Source organism: Schistocerca gregaria, chromosome 2 (genome assembly GCF_023897955.1).
Source record: "Schistocerca gregaria isolate iqSchGreg1 chromosome 2, iqSchGreg1.2, whole genome shotgun sequence".
In the NCBI taxonomy this organism is placed as follows: Eukaryota; Metazoa; Arthropoda; class Insecta; order Orthoptera; family Acrididae; genus Schistocerca; species Schistocerca gregaria.
In genome coordinates, this window is record NC_064921.1 from 1,052,875,590 (window position 1) to 1,052,898,385 (window position 22,796).

The 22,796-nt window shown below is 40.8% G+C and overlaps 1 pseudogene; it reads right to left on the reverse strand.

The window, feature by feature from the left end:
• LOC126335580 (ATP-binding cassette sub-family C member 4-like) overlaps positions 1-22,796 on the reverse strand; it is a 361,394-nt pseudogene that overhangs the window by 65,159 nt on the left and 273,439 nt on the right.

Consider the following 22,796-nt stretch of genomic DNA (forward strand, 5'->3'; position numbering starts at 1 on the left):
GGACTGGACCGCAGCGACGCACGGATGCACGCCAAGACCGTAGGATCCTACGCAGTGCCGTAGGGGACCGCACCGCCACTTCCCAGCAAATTAGGGACACTGTTGCTCCTGGGGTATCGGCGAGGACCATTCGCAACCATCTCCATGAAGCTGGGCTATGGTCCCGCACACCGTTAGGCCGTCTTCCGCTCATGCTCCAACATCGTGCAGCCCGCCTCCAGTGGTGTCGCGACAGGCGTGAATGGAGGGATAAATGGAGACGTGTCGTCTTTAGCGATGAGAGTCGCTTCTGCCTTGGTGCCAATGATGGTCGTATGTGTGTTTGGCGCCGTGCAGAAGAGCACCACAATCAGGACTGCATACGACCGAGGCACACAGGGCCAACACCCGGCATCATGGTGTGGGGAGCGATCTCCTACACTGGCCGTACACCTCTAGTGATCGTTCAGGGGACACTGAATAGCGCACGGTACATCCAAACCGTCATCAAACCCATCGTTCTACCATTCCTAGACCGGCAAGGGAACTTGCTGTTCCAACAGGACAATGCACGTCCGCATGTATCCCATGCCACCCAACGTGCTCTAGAAGGTGTAAGTCAACTACCCTGGCCAGCAAGATCTCCGGATGTGTCCCCCATTGAGCATGTTTTTGACTGGATGAAGCGTCGTCTCACGCGGTCTGCACGTCCAGCACGAACGCTGGTCCCACTGAGGCGCCAGGTGGAAATGGCATGGCAAGACGTTCCACAGGACTACATCCAGCATCTCTACGATTGTCTCCATGGGAGAATAGCAACCTGCATTGCTGCGAAAGGTGGATATACACTGTACTAGTGCCGACATTGTGCATGTTCTGTTGCCTGTGTCTATGTGCCTGTGGTTCTGTCAGTGTGATCATGTGATGTATCTGACCCCAGGAATGTGTCAATAAAGTTTCCCCTTCCTGGGACAATGAATTCACGGTGTTCTTATTTCAATTTCCAGGAGTGTGTGTGTGTGTGTGTGTGTGTGTGTGTATATATATATATAAATAAAACAGAAAGAAACTTCCACATGGGAAAAATATATTAAAAACAAAGATTCCAAGACTTACCAAGCGGGAAAGCGCCGGCAGACAGGCACATGAACAAAACACACAAACACACACACAGAATTACGAGCTTTCGCAACTGGCAGTTGCTTTGTCAGGAAAGAAGGAAGGAGAGGGAAAAATGAAAGGATGTGGGTTTTAAGGGAGAGGATAAGGAGTCATTCCAATCCCGGGAGCGGAAAGACTTCCCTGTGGATCTGTGGATGTGCGGATGGATATGTGTGTGTGTGTGTGTGTGTGTGTGTGCGAGTGTCACCTGTCCTTTTTTTCCCCTAAGGGAAGTCTTTCCGCTCCCGGGATTGGAATGACTCCTTACCCTCTCCCTTAAAACCCACATCCTTTCATTTTTCCCTCTCCTTCCCTCTTTCCTGACGAAGCAACTGCCAGTTGCGAAAGCTCGTAATTCTGTGTGTGTGTTTGTGTGTTTTGTTCATGTGCCTGTCTGCCGGCGCTTTCCCGCTTGGTAAGTCTTGGAAATTTTTGTTTTTAATATATATATATATATATATATATATATATATATATATATATATATATATATATATATATATATATATATTTTCCAAGACTTAGCAAGCGGGAAAGCACCGGCAGACAGGCACAATGAACAAAACACACACACAGAATTACTAGCTTTCGCGGAAAGCCTTTCCTTAGGGGAAAAAAGGACAGGTGTACACTCGCACACACACACATATCCATCCGCACATACACAGACACAAGCAGACATATTTAAAGGGAAAGAGTAAAGGCAGAGATGTCAGTCGAGGCGGAAGTACAGAGGCAAAGAAGTTGTTGAAAGACAGGTGAGGTATGAGCGGTGGCAACTTGAAATTAGCGGAGGCTGAGGCCTGGCAAATATCGAGAAGAGAGGATATACTGAAGGGCGAGTTCCCATCTCCGGAGTTCTGATAGGTTGGTGTTGGTGGGAAGTATCCAGATAACTTGGACGGTGTAACACTGTGCCAAGATGTGCTGGCCGTGCACCAAGGCATGTTTAGCCACAGGGTGATCCTCATTACCAACAAATACTGTCTGCCTGTGTCCATTCATGTGAATGGACAGTTTGTTGCTGGTCATTCCCACATAGAAAGCGTCACAGTGTAGGCAGGTCAGTTGGTAAATCACGTCGTGTGAAAGTCCCTATACCAGTTCCAAACTGAACAATCCATTGCCCTCACCCACCTAATCCTTCACCTACACATCAACTCAGCCAATGAACACTCCCGTCAACTCTTATCCTTAATAAAAGTCCTCACTCTTTCCTCTCCCACATCCACACCGGCTGTTCAGAGAATCCTCCCACAGGCCAACCGCAAATTAGAACAGCATGCCACCCTCCACCTCAAAAAACTATCCAATCTCCTCGTTTCCCACCTCCGGGAAAGCAACTCACTTACCCTTCACAACCATTCCAGCAAAACCTCAACCTCCTCTCATTGCACACAAACCCAGTCTCTCCCATCTACTCAATCTCTCACTTCCTGCTCCACTCCCTCCAAAACCTCAAAATTCCAATCAACACAATCTGGAACCACAACACCCTAATTCAGTAGTTAACCTTTACTCCAAACCTTTCTCCCAATCCGGAACCTCAGTCCTTTCCAAAGGCCTCACCTTCAGCTCCACTCCCAGATTCAAACAAACAGCCCTCGTCAAAGATTTACTGTCCTACAAGCGTAGTCTCTGCTGGCAATATCACTTTGCCACGAAGAAAAATGTTCCTGATCCCACTCCTAATGATCCAACTCTCCAAGACACTATCCAAATTGAACCTTGCCCGGAACAGTTCGGTCCTCCGTCACTGCGGGACCCACCTCCTCTTCCTCAAAATCACCCTCTCCAAACCTTCCAGGAATTTCTGAATTCCAGCCATGCCTCTCAATCCTTTTTAAAAAAAAACCTTAATCCTACTCCCAACATCACCACAGCCGAAGCCCAGGCTATCCATGATCTGAAAGCTGACCGATCCATCATCATTCTTCCGGCTGACAAGGGTTCCACGACCATGGTGCTTGATCGTCGGGAGTATGTGGCTGAGGGACTGCGTCAGCTTTCACACAACTCTACATACAAAGTTTGTCAAGGTAACCCCATTCCTGATGTCCAGGCGGAGCTTCAAGGAATCCTCAAAACCTTAGGCCCCCTACAAAACCTTTCACCTGACTCCATCAAACTCCTGACCCCACCGACACCTCGCACTCCTACCTTCTGCCTACTTCCTAAAATTCACAAACCCAAACATCCCGGCTACCCCTTTGTAGCTGGTTACCAAGCCCCCACAGAACGTATCTCTGCCTACGTAGATCAACACCTTCACCCCATTACATGCAGTCTCCCATCCTTCATCAAAGACACCAACCACTTTCTCGAACGCCTGGAATCCTTCCCAATCTCTTAACCCCCGGAAACCATCCTTGTCACCATTTATGCCACTTCCTTATACAAAAATATTCCGCACATCCAGGATCATGCTGCGATGGAGCACTTCCTTTCACGCCGATCACCTGTCACCCTACCTAAAACCTCTTTCCTCATCACCTTAGCCAGCTTCACCCTGACCCACAACTTCTTCACTTTTCAAGGCCAGGCATACCAACAATTAAAGGGAACATAAATGGGTACCAGGATGACCCCCTCGTACACCAACCTATTCATGGGTCGCTTAGAGGAAGCCTTCTTGGTTACCCAGGCCAGCCAACCCAAAGTTTGGAACAGATTTATTGATGACATCTCCATGATCTGGACTCACAGCGAAGAAGAACTCCAGAATTTCCTCTCCAACCTCAACTCCTTTGGCTCCATCAGATTCACCTGGTCCTACTCCAAATCCCATGCCAGTTTCCTTGACATTGACCTCCATCTGTCCAATGGCCAGCTTCACATGTCTGTCCACATCAAACCCACCAACAAGCAACAGTACCTCCGTTATGACAGCTGCCACCCATTCCATATCAAACGGTCCCTTCCCTACGGCCTAGGTCTTCATGGCAAACGAATCTGCTCCAGTCCGGAATCCCTGAACCATTACACCAACAACCTGATAACAGCTTTCGCATCCCGCAACTACCCTCCCGACCTGGTACAGAAGCAAATAACCAGAGCCACTTCCTCATCCTCTCAAACCCAGAAACTCCCAAAGAAGAACAACAAAAGTGCCCTTCTTGTGACAGGATACTTTCCGGGACTGGATCAGACTCTGAATGTGGCTCTCCAGCAGGGATAAGACTTCCTCAAATCCTGCTCTGAAATGAGATCCATCCTTCATGAAAACCTCCCCCTCCACCAAGAGTGTCTTTCTGCCATCCACCTAACCTCCGTAACCTCTTAGTTCATCCCTATGAAATCCCCAAACCACCTTCCCTACCCTCTGGCTCCTACCGTTGTAAACGCCTCCAGTGTAAAACCTGTCCCATGCACCCTCCCACCATCAGCTACTCCAGTCCTGTAACCCAGAAGATGTACACAATCAAAGGCATACCCACATGTGAAAGCACCCACGTGATTTACCAACTGACCTGCCTACACTGTGACGCATTCTATGTGGGAATGACCAACAACAAACTGTCTATTCGCATGAATGGACACAGGCAGACAGTGTTTGTTGGTAATGAGGATCACCCTGTAGCTAAACATGCCTTGGTGCACGGCCAGCACATCTTGGCACAGTGTTACACTGTCCGGGTTATCTCTTCCCATTATCCACTAGGCCTCAATCTTCGCTAATTTCAAGTTGCCGCCACTCATACCTCACCTGTCATTCATTCAACATCATCTTTGCCTCTGCACTTCCGCCTCGACTGACATCTCTGCCCAAACTCTTTGCCTTTGAATATGTCTGCTTGTGTCTGTATATGTGTGGATGGATATGTGTGTGTGCAAGTGTATACCCGTCCTTTTTTCCTTTTTTTCCCATAAGGTAAGTCTTTCCACTCCTGGGATGGAATGACTCCTTACCCTCTCCCTTAAAACCCACATCCTTTTGTCTTTCCCTCTCCTTCCCTCTTTCCTGACGAAGCAACCGTTGGTTGCGGAAGCTAGAATTTTGTGTGTATGTTTGTGTTTGTTTGTGTGTCTATCGACCTGCCAGCACTTTCGTTTGATAAGTCACATCATCTTTGTTTTTAGGTATAAAAAATTTTTCACTTGCACAGCAGGGAGTAAAGTATGCTGCTATAAGGACTTTTAATGCATTGCCTAATTATATTAAATATGCAAGACCAAATGAAATGCTGTTCAAAGGTACATTAAAAAATACCTACTTGACCATCCAGTGTACTCCTATGTTATAATTGCTCTACTAGTTAAATGACAGCTTGTAAATGAGAAAAAGTGATACTTGTTAATATCTATATCATTGTATTATATTGTCTGCTTGTGTCTGTGTATGTATGGATGGATGTGTGTGTGTGTGTGTGTGTGTGTGTGTGTGTGTGTGTGTGTGTGTGGGCGCGCGCGCGAGTATATACCTATCCTATTTTCCCCCTAAGGTAAGTCTTTCTGCTCCCGGCATTGGAATGACTCCTTACCCTCTCCCTTAAAACCCACATCCTTTCATCTTTCCTTTCCTTCGCTCTTTCCTGACGAAGCAGCCGCCAGTTGCGAAAGCTCGAAGTTTTGTGTGTGTGTGTTTGTGTGTTATTTTATTGTGCCTGTCTACTGGCGCTTTCCTGCTTGGTAAGTCTTGGAATGTTTGTTTTTAATATATTGTATTATATTACTAATCTATAGCATTAATTGTATTTGTGCAATTGTATTGATACGTTCCACATCCAGGCAAATGTATGGATCTATGGAATATGCACCCCTAATAAAAATATTAAAAAAACAACAAACAAAGATAAGATTGGTTTGATACAGTCCTCCATTTCTGCTGCTTTCAATTAGCCTTTAAAAAAAATGTAATTATAACTGGTACATTCTACATTCTCAACAATCATATCTTATGGCTAGGGAGAGAAGGGCAAATGAGTGGGATAATGAGCAAATGGGGACCATTGAGGAGCTGTATCAGTAGTCACATAGCTTTTAGGTGAAGTGGCAAAACTGTGTCATTAACGATGACAAAACTGGGCAAGAGATGGGCAGGATGGGTTTAGTGAAGGTTTATGCCTGGGACACTGCAGGATCTGGGGATGTGTTAGTGGTAGGAAAAATTCCACTTTCGTAACTGAGGGAAGTAAAGTGCTAGAGGACTGGATTCCAATGTCATTATTATTAAGGAAGCTGTTGAATAGTACTGTGGTGACAAAACTGTTCAGCAAAGAAGCAGTCAAGCTTGTGCTACCCACAATTTGGCAATGGCTATTCGTGTAGATGGGTAGGTGGTAAACTATCACTTCTACACAGAATACTGCACAATAGTTGCAGCACAGCTGGTAAATGACATGCTTTCTTTCGGAAAGGGTCCTACCCATGACAGGGGCAGGAAATGTCTGAAACAGAATTGCAATGAGAGGTGGTAAGTGGCGAATGCGACAGCTCTCGCACACAAGTTGTGTATACTGGGAGGGCCCATGGGATGTGACATTAGGAGCAGGCATGGCAAAGGAACAGATCACATTATTGCACAGGTTGGCAAAATACACAAGTTTGTTGAATGAGTGCTTGACTTTCGGTGAGATGTGTTTCATTCAGTACATGGTGGAATGCTGTTGAAGGCCCTGCAAAGAATGTGAATGAGTAATTGGATAATGTGACAGTACTGATCAGTGGCAGCTTACTAGTGGCATAGAGTTAACTGAAGCCAGTGTTGTCTATGCACTGAGAGCCTTGACAGGTTTGTCACCATATCACACGACATGATCTAAGACTGACACCAGATATAATTCTAATGACTCATTTCTGATTTTTGAAAATGTTCTCTTTGTGAGAGGAGTTTCCTCAAAAGATGATTCCATAACTCATTAGTGAATGGAAGTAGGCCGAATAAACTAATTTCTTCATTTTTAAATCACCTAATTCTGCTATCATGCATACTGCAAATTAGCTAAGGCATTTAATTAAGTCTAGCGTGTGAGTTTTCCAATTTGTGAAGGATATTCATAAGTTTTAGTCACCACCTTAAGAAGTAAAGTTAATTAAACTTTTGTCTGTTCATTTGTTTGCATGTAGACATCTGCAGTCCTACTACACAGGGAAAGCCCAAGTATGCTTCAGCTGTGTCACGCCAGACCAGACAAGTGATGAAGTCATTGTATTGGACTGCCACAGCTGCAACATTTTCACTGCTGTCACAAACAAATTACTGCACAACACTCCAGTTTATTAATGGGCTGTACCATATTGCTTGGCTCCTATAGTGGCATACAACAGTACTGTAATGTGGGGACTGTGTACCAGAGCTGGAGACATGTACCTATACACAAACAAAACAGTTATGTAATTATATTTTTTTGAAATTCCAACTAAAACTTTATGATAACTTCTTGTAGGTAATGTTCCCTTGTACTACAAATGAAGCATCTACAAGTGCCTAAGACTCATAGGAGGAACCATTTTATGTAAAATGGGTGCCAACTGTGAAAATATGTAGGTAGGTAGGCAGTTAAGTGGTACGGCAACGAAAGATGTGAGACCAACAGACAGAAAGGTAGATTATTAATCAGAAGAAAAGGTATTTGAGAGTAGGTACTGAAGTTTTAGAGGGAAAGCCAATTGGTGTCTATGCCAGGGATCTATACAATTAAGCAGACATCAGTGAACCTGCACCAAACAAGTTGGTTAATCTGTAGAGGAGATAGAGAGGATTACTCTCTGTCATTCATAAACTAGTTGACATAGTGAATTCTGTGGCTGGACCCAAGTTAGTTCTGAAGCTATATTTGTCGATTCAACATTCAAAGAAAATAAATGAGAAAAAGACCCATAATATGCACTTCAGTCTATGAAAGACTGTAAAAATAGAAAAACTAAATGCAAAATTTTAGGTGTACTTGAGAAAAAACTAAAGTGGAACTCTTATGTTGAGCACATAGTGGTTAGGCTTTCAAGAGTTATGTATCTGATCAAGAGACTGATGTGCTGTGTGACATTTGAATATGTAAGGACTGCATAGTTAACCTTTTTTCAATGTATTTTAAGGTAGGGGTTAATACTCTGAAGAAACAGGAAAATATAAGTGAAATTCTTGTGATCCAGAAGAAAGCAAACAGAGTAATGGGAAAGGTAGGTAATAGGATACATTGTAAACCGCTGTTATTAAATTTAAAATATTAACAGTTATTAGTCTACATATTCTTGATAGTGTTAACTATATACTTGCTGGACTACCAACTAGGAGTAGTGAATCAAAAGAATGACTACATACAAGAATCTGTACTTCCCTGCTCTTGCCACAAAACACTTAGCAAAAACTAACAATAGTCATTCGTACATATAACAAACTGTCTAAGCATGCTTCAAGCATGCCAAACAAAGTATTTAAGGAAAACTTAAACAACTTCTTGTTAATTAACGCATTCTACTCATTAGAAGAATTTTAAAAAATGACCAATATCAGCTTAAATATGTAAAAATCTGTTTTAAAAAATTAATAGGTTAAGTGAACTGACAAAGTCTATTGCACGTAATAATGCTGAATGACTAATACAGAATCTGAATCTGAACTGAGTAAGAATGTGGCTGGCCAGACAGCAAGATCACAGGGATGGGAGCGTGTTCTTTTAAGATTGTTACAATAATCTATAAGGGAGTGTTCATTAGGAGTACCTGTGGTGACAGTCGACCGCCAGTAACTTCACCAGCGAAGTGCAAAGTAAATGGTCTTTGGAGACTGGAGCTTCTTCGGAGTGCCGTCTACGACTTGACTGAGTGATACGCATTTCGTGAATTTATGCACTGTTTTTCTTGTGTTTTCTGTAATTGTACGAACGTTAATAAAGGTGTCTTATCGTAATAAGTTGGAGTTTTCTGTGTGTGGTCCGTCGCTATAGCCAAAAAAAACCATATACTTATGGAGTTGAATTTGTGTAGCTTTGAGAGTAAGTGAAAGGAGATACATGGAGAAGTTTTAGGTGTGCGTATGAAGAAGAAATATGATTTTCAGTGGATGCACTGTTTGGAGGAATGTCTGGAAGTCACACTGGGCTTCTGGCACTGAATCATATGTATGAAGTTCACTGCAGGAGGTGTCAGAGGGCTGACAGGGACTCGGGGCCACATAGTTGTTGAATTCATTATTACATTGGTGGTCAATGGAAAGAATGATTAGGTCAGGATCAGTTTTTATGTGCTGAGATAGGAAACTGGAACTAGGTGGAGCTTCAGAGTTCCCACAAAGCTGTCAGTGGGTGGGTTGGGGTTGGGTTGTTTTCGGAAAGAGACCAGACAGCGAGGCCATCGGCCTCATTGGATTAGGGGAGGATGGGGAAGGAAGTCGGCCATGCCCTTTCAAAGGAACCATCCCAGCATTTTCCTGGAGCGATTTAGGGAAATCACGGTAAACCTAAATCAGGATGGTCGGATGCGGGATTGAGCTGTCGTCCTCCCGAATGTGAGTCCAGTGTCTAACCACTGTGCAACCTCACTTGGTCAGTGGGTAGGAAAGTGAGGGAGGGAATGATCACCATTGAAGAGAAGATGGCACACTATAAGATCTACATCTACTCCCCCAGTGTGGTTTGGAAAGTCCTCGGAATGAAATAGAAAAAAAGTACTTACATCAATGAAACATTTTTTATTTTTAAATGTAGTCTCCTTGTAAATTAATGCACTTGGTCCAGTGATGTTCTAGTGCTTTGATCTCATCTCAAAAATGAGTTTCCTCCAAGCCTGTAAAATTGCTGTCAACTCCGGCTATCAGTTCTTTGTCTGAAGTGAATATTCGTCCATCAAGAAAAATTTTCAGTTTGGGAAGGCCTTTTTTCACATACCTTTTATTGCAATTTGTCCAGGAGGATAGTGTAATATTCTCCAGTAATAGTTTGCCCAGAGGAGAGATAATCTACAAACAACATCCCCTTTGTATTGCAGAACACTGATGCCATGACCTCTCCCGCCGAAGGAATTGTCTTTGCTTTCTTTGGTGGCAGAGAATCAGCATTTTTTCACTTCTTTGACTGTTGTTTTGTCTCTGGGGTATAGTGGTGCACCCAAGTTTCATCTGTTCATTTCTCCTAAAATGGGCCAAACACTGTTCTGATAGGGCCCATCTTATACATTTTTGATGAAGCATCAAGAGTCGCGGCACCCATCTTGCACATATTTTTTTCATTTCTAATTCTTCAGTTAAAATGTGATACACCCTTTCAGATGACATTGGCAAGCATGAGAAATTTCACGCACTTTCAGTCAGCAATCCTCCATGACCATTTTGTGCACTTTTGCAATGATTTCTGGAGTAGTGACACATCTTGGCCAACCACTGTGCAGATCATCATCTAAGCTCTCCCAACCAAATTTAAATTCATTTGTCCACTTGGATACAGCTGAATTTGAAGGAGCAGAGTCCCCCAGTGTACTCTGGAAATTGGCATGAATGTCTTTACGAATCTCGTGGTGATCCTGAGAACTTTTCAAACAACATACATACATACATACTTCACAAGCTACCGCACACTACAGTTCTCTCCTTTTCTGCTCCCCCCCACCCTCTCCCCATTCTCCATTTAACCTCCCAACTCTACCTAGGTGCACTACCCTCTCTCCACCTCATTCTCACAATCTTGTCCACTGCACTACAGAACTGTTTGTGATCGTGTTTCCAAGTTACTGCTATATTGGTGAACAGAGAGCCACGGAAATAGAAACACTGCAACGCATCACAACGAGACTACCACACCAGAGGAACAAAGTGAGTGACTGTTACTAAACATTTTCATGCAAACATAAGTCCAGCTTCCAAAGTGAGATCGCCTCTTACTAAGTTTTTTCTTCTTCCACAGGATGACCACAGCATTTACGAAAAGACTATCAGTACGACCTTATTGTCAAGTTGTTTTTGTAATGCCATTTAGCCTGAAGATTAGGTTTAACCCTCAAAACATGTCGCTAAATAAACAAGTAATACAATAGTTAACAAAGTTTGTGACTGGTAGCAGTAATTTAAAACAACCTTTACATATTAACTTAAATATCTTTATTAATATAACAATATGAAAAGGATAGTTGCTACTCACTATACAGATGAGATGCTGAATTTCAGACAGGCACAACAAAAAGACTGTCAGAAGGTGAGCTTTCACCCAACAAGGCCTTCATCAAAAATAGGCAACATACACACACGCATGAAAATGCAACTCACACATATGTGGCCACAGTCTTTGGCAGCCCAAGTCAGACTGTGAGCAGCAACAAGTGGTGGGTGAGGCAACAAAGTGACGAGTGTAAGGGGGAGGCCGGGGCGGGGACGAGGTGGAGAGAGGGTAGTGCAGCTAGGTGGAGTTGGGAGGTTAGATGGAGGAAGGGAAGGCGGGGGGGGGGGGGGGGGGGAGCAGAAAAGGAGAGAAATATAAAAACTGACCGTGTGTTGATGGCATAGAGGGCTGTGTTGTGCCTGAATGGGAACATGGAAGGGGCTAGGCGAGTAACGACAGTGACTAATGAAAGTTTAGGCCAGGAGGGTTACAGGAACATAGGATATATTACAGGGAGAGTTGCCACCTGTGCAGTTCAGAAAAGCTGGTGTTAGTGGGAAGAATCCAGATAGCACAGGCTGTGAAGCAGTCACTGAGATGAAGAAGGCCACATTGGGTGGTGCGCTCAGCAACAGGGTGGTCCAGCTGCTTCTTGGCCACAGTTTGTTGGTTGCCAGTCATGTGGACAGACAGGTTGCTGGTAGTCATGTCCACATAGAATGCAGCACAGTGGTTGCAGCATAGATTGTAGACTGTCTGACTGGTTTCACAAGTAGCCCTGCCTTTGATGGGATAGGTGATGTTTTTCGCTGGACTGGAGCAGGTGGTGGTGGGACGATGTATTATGGGACAGCTCTTGCAGCTCGGTCTAATGCTGGAATATGCGCCACGAGGCAAGGGGTTGGGAACAGGAGTTGTATAGGGATGGAGGAGAATATTGTATAGGTTCAGTGGGTGGCAGTATACCACTGTGGGAGGTGTTGAAAGGAGAGTGAGTAGGGCATTTCTTATTTCAGGGCACAATGGGTGGCAGTGAAAACCCTGGTGGAGCATGTGACTCAATTGCTCCAGTCCTGGGTGGTACTGAGTCACAAGGTGAATGCTCCTCTGTGGTCGGACCGTGAGGCTTTGGGAGATGGTGGGTGACTCGAAAGATAACTTCTTTGTATGGAATGGGTGACAGCTGTTGAAGTGGAGGTGTTAATGATGGTTGGTAGGTTTGATATGGACAGAGATACTGATGTAGCCGTCTTTGAGGTGGAGGTCAATATCAAGGAAGGTGGCTTGTTGGGTTGAGTTGAACCAGGTAAGGTGAATGGGAAAAAGGTGTTGAGGTTCTGTAGGAATATGGAATGGGTCTCCTTACCCTCAATCCAGATTACGAAGATGTCATCAATGGATCTGAATCAGGTAAGGGTTTTGGGATTCTGTGTGTTTAGGAAGGATTCCTCTATATGACCTGTGAATAGGTTGGCATAGAATTGTCCCATGCAGGTGCCCATACATGTACCCCTGATTTGTTTGTAGGTAATGTCTTCAAAGGAGAAGTAATTGTTTGAATTTATTAATATAAAATATTTAATTGTTATGAGTATATTAGGAAACTTCTAGTAGAATGTAAATCATCTGGCGTAAAGGAGACCACTCACTGAATAGCAGAAGCATTGAGTCTTTGACACAGACATACTCAAAAAAGGAAGAAGACTTTCTAGCTTTTGATATCAGTCCTTTATTGAGTTGGACTGCAAAAAGACACACACACACACACACACACACACACACACACACACACACACACACACACACAATGCTTCTGCCGTTCAAATTAATCAATTATTATGAGTATTAGAAAGCATCTAATCAAAAATTATTTTAGTAATTTTCACTGGTAAACAACATAGCATAGACTATTTTAAAGCTATTTATATGAAAGACATTTAATGATTACAAGTAAACATAAAGTATAAATATGTGAAATTGTGCTTAGGATTTGTGCAATAAATGAATGGACAAAATGAAATAATGAGACAATGAAATAAAACAATCTGCAAAACCTACCTGTCTCAATAGTCAGAAACACCACAATGACAAAGGATGCAAATGATGTGCTAATGAGATCAAGGCATATACCAAATGCTGTGTTACATGCAATACTCGTGTGCCAAGCCGATGAATGTCGATCCTGAAAAAACAGGAGAACATTAAAAATGGTATTTTATTTTAGTTTCAGTATTTAATATTTTGACAGAAATTTTGTAATTAATCAGTTATATAAAATTTGTACATAAACATGTGAAGAAAAATAAGGTGCATTATATGTATGCATCCTCTGAAGTGGAATAGGTATTTATTTCTGATTACTTCATCAATGAGAACATATTAAACCAATCACTTCCAAATACACTGCTTTGGTAACCATTATTCAGGTTATGAATGACCTTCACGAAATCAAAAGAATGCATTGAGCAAGTTGATTGATTACTGTACTACTTAAATTGAGCTACTGTGATCCAAACAATAAAGAAATTGAATAAACATACATGCTATATGATGATTCAGGAGCATATTGTTCAGTTATTATAGATATTCTAAACCGATATACTTCATCTGTGGAGGAGAAATAAGAATATACAGAGGGAAAGAAGTGGGGAGAAGAGAAAAGACAGCTCCCTCAAATAAACAGACCACCATCTGAAGATTTCCATTTTTAAAAGAAGTTTCATTTTAAAAATGAGTTTAGTACTGCAAGTTCCATACATGTCTATGGTTGCTTCCTAAATGACCACTGATGACAACTAGTTTTACTATTATAATCGTCGTTAGTATTGTATGTCCTCTATTGGTGAGCCAAGAGCAAAAAAACTGAATAATCTCTGCTGAAGACCCTTGTGTGATTAGTACACAAGTAACTTACGTGTCTCATTCCAAATACTTTTCAGTGTTAGTTTTAAGCATACAATTAAGAATATTACAAATAAATTTTGGTTATGAGAATAAATCTGGAAGCTATTAGTGCATCTAACCTTCACAGAACTAAGGAATGTGTCATCATTACCAATATATTTAGGTGTCAATAATTCATTGTGCCCTCAGGGTCTTCGAGGCAGCATGTCTGAATAAAATCTTCTTGGTTTTCAAGCCATGTCAGTTCCAATAAAATTCTTGAGCTCTCGATGGCTATCTCTGCCACTGTTATCAGGGACTGCTAGGGCTGGCACGGTTTTCTGCTTATATAGGCACGATCGCAGCCTCTGGTGCCAGTCAGACAGGGCACATGTGCAGAAGGTGAGTCAGGCAGCTCATAGTAGCTCCAGCGTGGGACCAAGTGTTATCAGGAGGCATGAGAAGCTGGCACCACACTTCAAACTGCCTCTCCCACCTCCTACAAGCTTTTGCTTGGTACAACATTCTACTAGTGTGCGAACTGAGTGACCTATATAAATGCTGTCACATTCTCAAGGGCACCATACACACTGGGCAAACAAAGAGCTACATCATCTTTAATAGGGTGCAGCATATCTTGTATCTTGAGAGTAGGCCAAAGCAGTGATCTCAGTATGTACCTCTGGAGCACACATCCTAACCTGCAGCTTGTTGCCTCACAGTATAGGTGGAAAGCAGCCAGCTTGACCTCTTCTGCCAATTCACAAAGTGTGCTCCTACGCTGGCACCTGAAAACCTTTGCACTGTCTCTCTTCCTACAACCATTCTCTCTGAACATTTGCCTAACATATGTTGATGACTCCTCACTGATATGGCCTCACAGTGAAAATGAATGGCAACAGTTCGTCATCACATTAACACTGTCTACCTCAACATGGAGTGTAGCCATGTATGGAAGTGAAACATGGACGATAAATAGTTTGGACAAGAAGAGAATAGAAGCTTTTGAAATGTGGTGCTACAGAAGAATGTGAAAGATTAGATGGGTAGATCACATAACTAATGAGGAAGTATTGAATAGGATTGGGAAGAAGAGAGGTTTGTGGCACAACTTGACCAGAAGAAGGGATCAGTTGGTAGGACATGTTCTGAGGCATGAAGAGATCACCAATTTAGTATTGGAGGGCAACGTGGAGGGTAAAAATCGTAGGGGGAGACCAAGAGATGAATACACTAAGCAGATTCAGAAGGATGTAGGTTGCAGTAGGTACTGGGAGATGAAGAAGCTTGCACAGGATAGAGTAGCATGGACAGCTGCATCAAACCAGTCTCAGGACTGAAGACCACAACAACAACAACATTCCAACATTAAATTTACCATCAAGATGGAGGTGGATGGCAAGATACTGATCTTGGATGTTTTAGTTGAGTGTAAGGCAGGAGGCCTGCTTAGTGATTCAGTGTACAGGAAACCAATGCAAACTGATCAGTACTTTAATGCTGATGGTTGTCCTGAACATGTTAACACATAGTGCAAAAGTTATTCCTGATGACAGTCAACTACAATCTTAATTGCATTACTTGAGACATGCGTTCAGAGGGAACGGTTATTGAAAGAGAAATGTTGCCAATGCTTTCAGGTGCCATTGAAGATGGATGCCTTGTGGACTGGGAGAAGAGGCCAAGCCAGCTGCTTTCCTGTCATACTGTGGGGGAATGAGCAGCATGTTAGGATGCATGCAGCAGAGACATTGAGTGAGAACAGTGTTCTGTCTCATCTCCAAGATACAAGATATGCTGTGCCCTGTTAAAGATGAAATAACTCTTTGTGTGCCCAATGTGTATGGTGTCCCTTATCCCTTACAAATGCAGAAGCATCTATATAAGTCAGACAATTTGCACAGCTGCAGAGCGTTATACCAAGCATAGGCGACATATTAAACAAAGGCAGCTTGAAAAGTCACCATAGTGGAGTATTGCCTGAAAAATGGACACAAAATACAGTTTGAAAATGTCAGAGTCTTGGCTGATGCATCAACATGTTGGGATTTCATTATAAAGAAGGTGGCTGAGATTAAAATAAACAGAAACAATTTTAACAGAGACCAGAGGTACACACATCGTAGGGCGTGAGTGTGACCTTTGGATATCAAAAGGAAGCAAAGACAGAAGGCTGACGTAGGGAGGCAGGAGTGGCAATTTCAAATGTGCTGCTAGACCCTCGCACTACCTGGTGTCACTCGCTCCTGCAGCAGGCCGAGGCTGCTACGAGTGGCCAGCTCACTTCCCATGCATTAATTGTTTCAATCCTGTCTGACTGGTACCAGATGTTGCAATCTTACCTATATAAACACAAAACCACATCGAGCCTGGCAGTCAGAGGTTTTTTCTCCTGATGACAATGGCAAAGATAGAGGTCAAAAGTTTGAGAATTTATTCGAACTGACATCGCTTGAAAACCAAGAAAATATTAAACTATATTATTTTAATAGTAGAAACTAATCAAAAATAATTGCACTTTGTAACATTACAGGACATATTGGGACATATTGAAGTATTCGATACTGTAGACTTTTAGGGGATGTCGATACAGATATGCAAAATGTAAAGGGAAACTTTGGTGATGTTTAAATATTGTACTGTGTCAATAGTAGGACATTTTGCACAGAAAGAACAAAAATAGAATTAATGTAAATATATATTAGTGTTAGTAACCTATTTTCATTCAATTTTGTAATTATATTTCATTTTGTAAAAGAAAGACTCACTGTTTGCTGTAGCTCTGATTAATTGTATAAATTATCAGTTTTGAGCTAAATTATTTCGTATAATATGCACACTTCTGGAACTTTCTATGGAGAAATTCTATATTATGATCACAAAAATAAACTTGTGAAAACTGTTTCATAACCTAATTTCGAAAGACGATTTGTATCAAGAAATATTGCTAAAAAGATTTATTTACGTTTTGAAACACGATTTAAATCATTTTACATATAAATAGTTGTTCTAAATCACTCAAGAAATATCCAGAATCAAATGTCAAGATATTTCTGGAAACATCGGTACAAATCTGGTGAAGGTTATCCAGAAGCTGGTAGAAAAATGTTATAAAATCTATTTGGAAATTATGCTTGTAAGAATTTATATGTACTGAACCTTTTACTTACTTTAATCTGTACTAAAATTCTGTAATGTCTAATTTAGTTTTAAGTCGTGAATTGCTATCGTGTTGTAAACAAAACATTGTCAAAGACTCTCATTGTTTGGATAGATATTAATACACCTAGGAGTAGTCAGTTGCCAGTCCGGATATGCAGTGCAGTTAGCTCGGAGAGTCAGTTGCTGAGTCTGTGAAGTCTGTCAGTTCTGTTTGTAAATAAACGTCTGTAATGAAGAATTACTTGTTGTCGACAATATGAACTCAAGACCTTTTGCACGAAGCAGACACCTCCTAATGCAACGTTTTAATTTGGTGTTGAGGAGCTGAAATGTTATAATTTAGTTGAGGAAGCTGGGATCGCTATAAGTGCAAACAAATTGAAGTGAAATGTTTTAACTTGATGGAATAATGTTAGTAGTGGGATATGGGAGGAGGGGCAAGTTGTGGTGATGGGAGTGGGAGGGAAAAATAATGAGAGAGACAGAAACATAGTTTATAATATTTTTATCTTATTGTTCTGCCATTTTGGGGAGGCCCAATTAATAAGAATATCCAATTTGTTGTCTTTCCTTCCAATATTTCAGTAAAGAGGGCCAGAAAACTGGAGCAAGTTAAACTGTGTCTGACGCACTGACAATGACAATTTGTCACGAAGACTAGTTCTGCACATTGCTGCCCATATATCAGAAGATTTGACGGTCTTAACGTAAATCATCTTGGCGTATGTGCAAAAGATATATGGTTAGCCAATAAATATTGTGATGTGGGAAGCCTGTGTCAGCCTCTGCTAGCTCGCCTAACAGATATATAGTCAATATATCGTGCTGGGAAGCAAATGATAATGTGCTCCAATCCCAAAACATAATCACATATACTTTACATTACCCGATAAGGTCATACTTTGTTTGAGCAGGTGATACACAGAATGATGTAATATGAGGCAGAAAACATCCATGTGATGTTCAGAAACGTGTTACAAATATCTCCAAAGTTAATATCATGTGGACTGACTTGTAATGTGATCTTTGTGTATTTTTATTTGCAGGAAAGATCATCATAGCATCACTGTGTTGGCACGAATATGGATTTGCATCACTGGCACACGTGATGCTGGTGGGGTGGCAACCAAACCCTCTGGCCACCGCAAGTGCCAGTTGATGTTGACGAGAATATTCCAGGACAGTGGATGGAATGGGCTAGGTCTATACTGAGGAGACAGCCATCAGTTAATTTTCCTGGGAATACATCTAGGGTTTTATTTATGTCATTACATTCAATGCTTTTGGCAACATCAGAGGTCATGGCATTTACGCTATCAGTACCACAGGTGTTGGCACATTGAGTACAGCTGGAACTTTCTGGAAGAGATCTATATGAAATCATTGTAACTGTGCTTCGAAAACCCAAACCCAAACCCTAAAAGTTATTTTGTGAACGTAAATTCTTATGCTTATTAATGTCAGTATTTGTGCACACTGAAATTATAGCATTATTGACCAGACTACATGTATAATGGATGTTAGTTGCAATGTATGAGAGTAATCCCAAAAGTAAGGTCTCCTATTCTTTTATAAGTACATAGAACTGTTTATTTCTACAATGGTTTGAATCAGGTTACAGCTTGAACATTTAGCTATTTTTTGACATAATCACCATTTTCATTGATACATATTTGTAGACGCTGTAGCAGTTTTTTTTATGGCCATGTCATACCAGCTCACCGCCATACTATTCAGAAAGTTACGAACCTCTTCTTTCACCTCATAGTCAGACCTGAATCGCTTTCCGGCCAAATGTTCTTTTAACCGAGGGAACAGGTGATAATCACTGGGCACCAAGCCAGGACTATAGGGTGGGCGGGTGATTATGTTCCACTGAAACTGTTGCAGGAGATCAACGGTTTGCTGAGCAATGTGTGGGCGAGCATTGTCATGAAGAATGTGTATGCCCTTGCTCAATATTCTCTTCTCCGTTTCTGAATTGCCCATTTGAGTTTTTTTAGAGTCTCACAGTATCTGTCGGCATTAATTGTTTTCCCCACGATTCACTCCGATGACGAGGTGAAAGAAGAGGTTCATAACTTTCTGAACAGCATGGCGGCCAGCTAGTATGACATAGGCATACATAAACTGCCACAGCATCTACAAAAATGCACCGACAGAAATGGTGATTATGTTGAAAAATAACTAAATGTTCAAGCTGTAAACTGATGTAAACCATTGTAGAAATAAACTGGTCTACGTACTTATAAAAAATAAAGGAGACCTTACTTTTGAGATTACCCTCATATAACTGATGGTTTACCCATGCGATTCAACTTAAGTGTATTATAACTTAGAAAGAGCGAAAGGAAAGAAGTAAAATTGTAGTTTAATGTCCCATCAACAGGATGAGCATTACAGATGGTGTGCAAGATCAAATTATGAAAGGATGAGGAAGGAAATGACCCATGACCTTTGGAAGGAACCATCCCAGCATTCACATGGAATGATTTTGGGAGATCTTGAAAAACCTAAATCTGGACTGCTTTATGGTATTTAACCCTTCATCATCAAATGTGGGTTCACTCTGCTAACCAGTAAGCCAGCTCATTCAGTTTAGGAGGAACAGGTATCATAGCATCATCCATTAATGATACTTGTAAGATACACTGATGTACAAATTATTATGAGTAAATAAAAAAGGTGTACTTTGTTAACTGTTAAATACCCTCCAATCTGAGGATGAAATTAGGGATAACCAATGCATCGTTATCAATTGGTTTATGAGTGGATCAGCCCATTCATTTTTTGTAAAAGAGCAGTAAAGTGAATTGACAACAAAATACACTAATAACAGATCTGGAGTGATGTTGAAATCAAATGTATTTTCTTTAAAGAACATCAGTCAAGTATTTCAAATTAATAATTCCCAAAATTAAAAGTAAGTGATTCAATCTAAAATACTTCACCCTCATGTATACATGTGCTGTCTGCCATTTTTGGTTACCTAATGATTTTTTTGAAATGAAAAAGATGAATTTTTGTGGTACATACCTGCAGATAGTCAAATTCCTTCACAACTATCTGATCAGCTTCAGCTGATCTTATCGTGGTGAGGCCATTTAACGATGCAGAGATGTACGAGAAAACAGGACTTCTAGCTAAAAATCAGAAAATCTGTTACATTTGCTGGTACAGCTAATATTTTATAATAAATTGTTCTTGGAACCTGGATGTTAGTTGCTGAAGAACAACATAGTGAACAACTTGCAAACACTCAGATGTTGAATAACAATAATGATAATTAATAATAATAATAATAATAATAATAATAATAATGGCACATGACTCACTGGCCTAGTGCAAGCCTTTGAATATAATGCCACTTTAGCAACTTAACATGTCCGCAGCACCGAGGGTACCCAAATGGTAACCCATGAAAGTTCTATCCAATCCTGAAATGGCTTAACTTTGGTGATCGTGTGGGAACCAGTGTTTCCAATGCAGGCTTTTGGCTCTCAGGTTTTACATAAGAGTGATCCAAAATTGAAATACATTGATGAAAGCACCCGCTCATTATTTTTACTTGATGATCTGACCATTGATGGAATAAATCACCTGAAGATGATGAACAGTTGCTTCATTCAATAATTATAGAGCTTGAAAACACCATCCAACATAGTGCTTAAAGGCACAGGCAACATTTATTCTATTGAGAAAGTGTTGAACAGCACTAACCATTCTGAATGACAATATTTTGTGACTGTTTCATGCAAACCAGAAACAGTACATTGGTACACACTCATTATGAGATACACTCACTAAAAAAAAAAAAACATTGTGTATATAAGTTATAGAATGTGGCAGGTGGCTAACAGAGCTTTTCAATCCTTGAATAAGATATTCAGATACCATAATTTGTATAAAGAGAGTCTAATATAATGTTATATATGAATTTGTTGTATGCTTAGAGTCATAGTACATACCTTCATTCTGAACCCTAGACATGGAGGTAATCTCCACAAGAAAATTATTTTTTCATTTTATATTGTAACTGTGTGGCTAACAGTTCAACTGAAACTGATTTATTGTTGTCAGTAAAAAAAACTAGTAAGAAGTAAGTACATTGGAAAGTGAGTGATGGCAGCAGCTGTTTTTATTCTATAGAAACAATTTGCTTCGTGCAATACCCGCTACTCTGTCTTCATTACATATGTTTTCTTTGCCTGTTCTATTTCTGAGATAAAAAATGTTGGCCACCTCATCTTTATTTATTTATTTAGCAGCTTTAAATGTACATATATGGGTCAGACTGAAGTGCATGTTTGCACAGTCAGATTTACAAAATAATAATCACACCCACTATTTAATTATCATAGGTATATCATTTTTAAACATCACACCTCCATACATAATTACACATTTAGTATCTACTGCAAAATCTACCATTATGCATTTAAATTCTGTTACAACATACCTAAATACACATCCTATACCTATGACCCCTTTGGCTCTACACATTTTAATTCTATTACCTCATATGCCTATTTCCAATTTTTGGCATTCAGCATGTATTCATTGACTTAATAGAGAGAGCTTTCTATAGATATTAATTTTATTGTTTGTTTAACTTTCTCTTTCAAGCTGATATTTGAAATATGAAGTGGTAGACAGTTGTACAACTTAATTACAATATAATCGAAAATTCAGGACAAAATATGACAATATTGTGAAAGGAATAGATTAAAAACTGGAATATATCAATATTAGAGAAGGAAAGTTGCTACTCACCATATAGCGGAGATGCTGAGTCACACATAGGTACAACAAAAACTCTTGCAATTACAGCTTTTGGCCATTAAGGCCTTTATCAACACACACACACACACACACACACACACACACTAAAATGCAACTCACACACATGACTGCAGACTCAGGCAGCTGAAACAAACCACACTGCCAGTTGCCTGAGACTGCAGTCATGTGTGTGAGTTGCATTTGCATGAGTCTGTGTGTGTGTGTGTGTGTGTGTGTGTGTGTGTGTGTGTGTGTGTGTGTGTGTGTGTGTGTGTTGTCTAATTCTGGTGAAGGCCTACTTGTTTGCAGTCTTTTTGGTGTGCCTATCTGTGACTCAACATCTCCCCTATATGGTGAATTGCCATATACTTATTTATGCAATAAAACTTTTATACATGCAATGTATGACAGATGTTTGACAATATTTTAGAGTATTGTAATATCAGAAAATTATTCTAGCTTGTTACACTTATGATCATACACCCTGTAAAAGCAATTCTTTAATGAAAGGGACTTGACAGCTTTTTGAAATTCATTTACTGACAATTTATGGCAGCTTACTGTGTAATGCTACATCTGAATAATAGGTATCCTTTTCACACAGAGTTGATCTGGGACAGTTTACATGTATATTTTTCCTTAATCAAGTATGACACTCGTGCTCAGCAGTGCACTTTTTCCTATAAACGTTTCCCTATAAACAGCACAATTTCTGAAACTTAAATGTAGGGAATAGGAAGAATATTTGAATCTCTAAAAAAACACTTACATGAACTTTCATTGTTTACTTTTTTATTAATC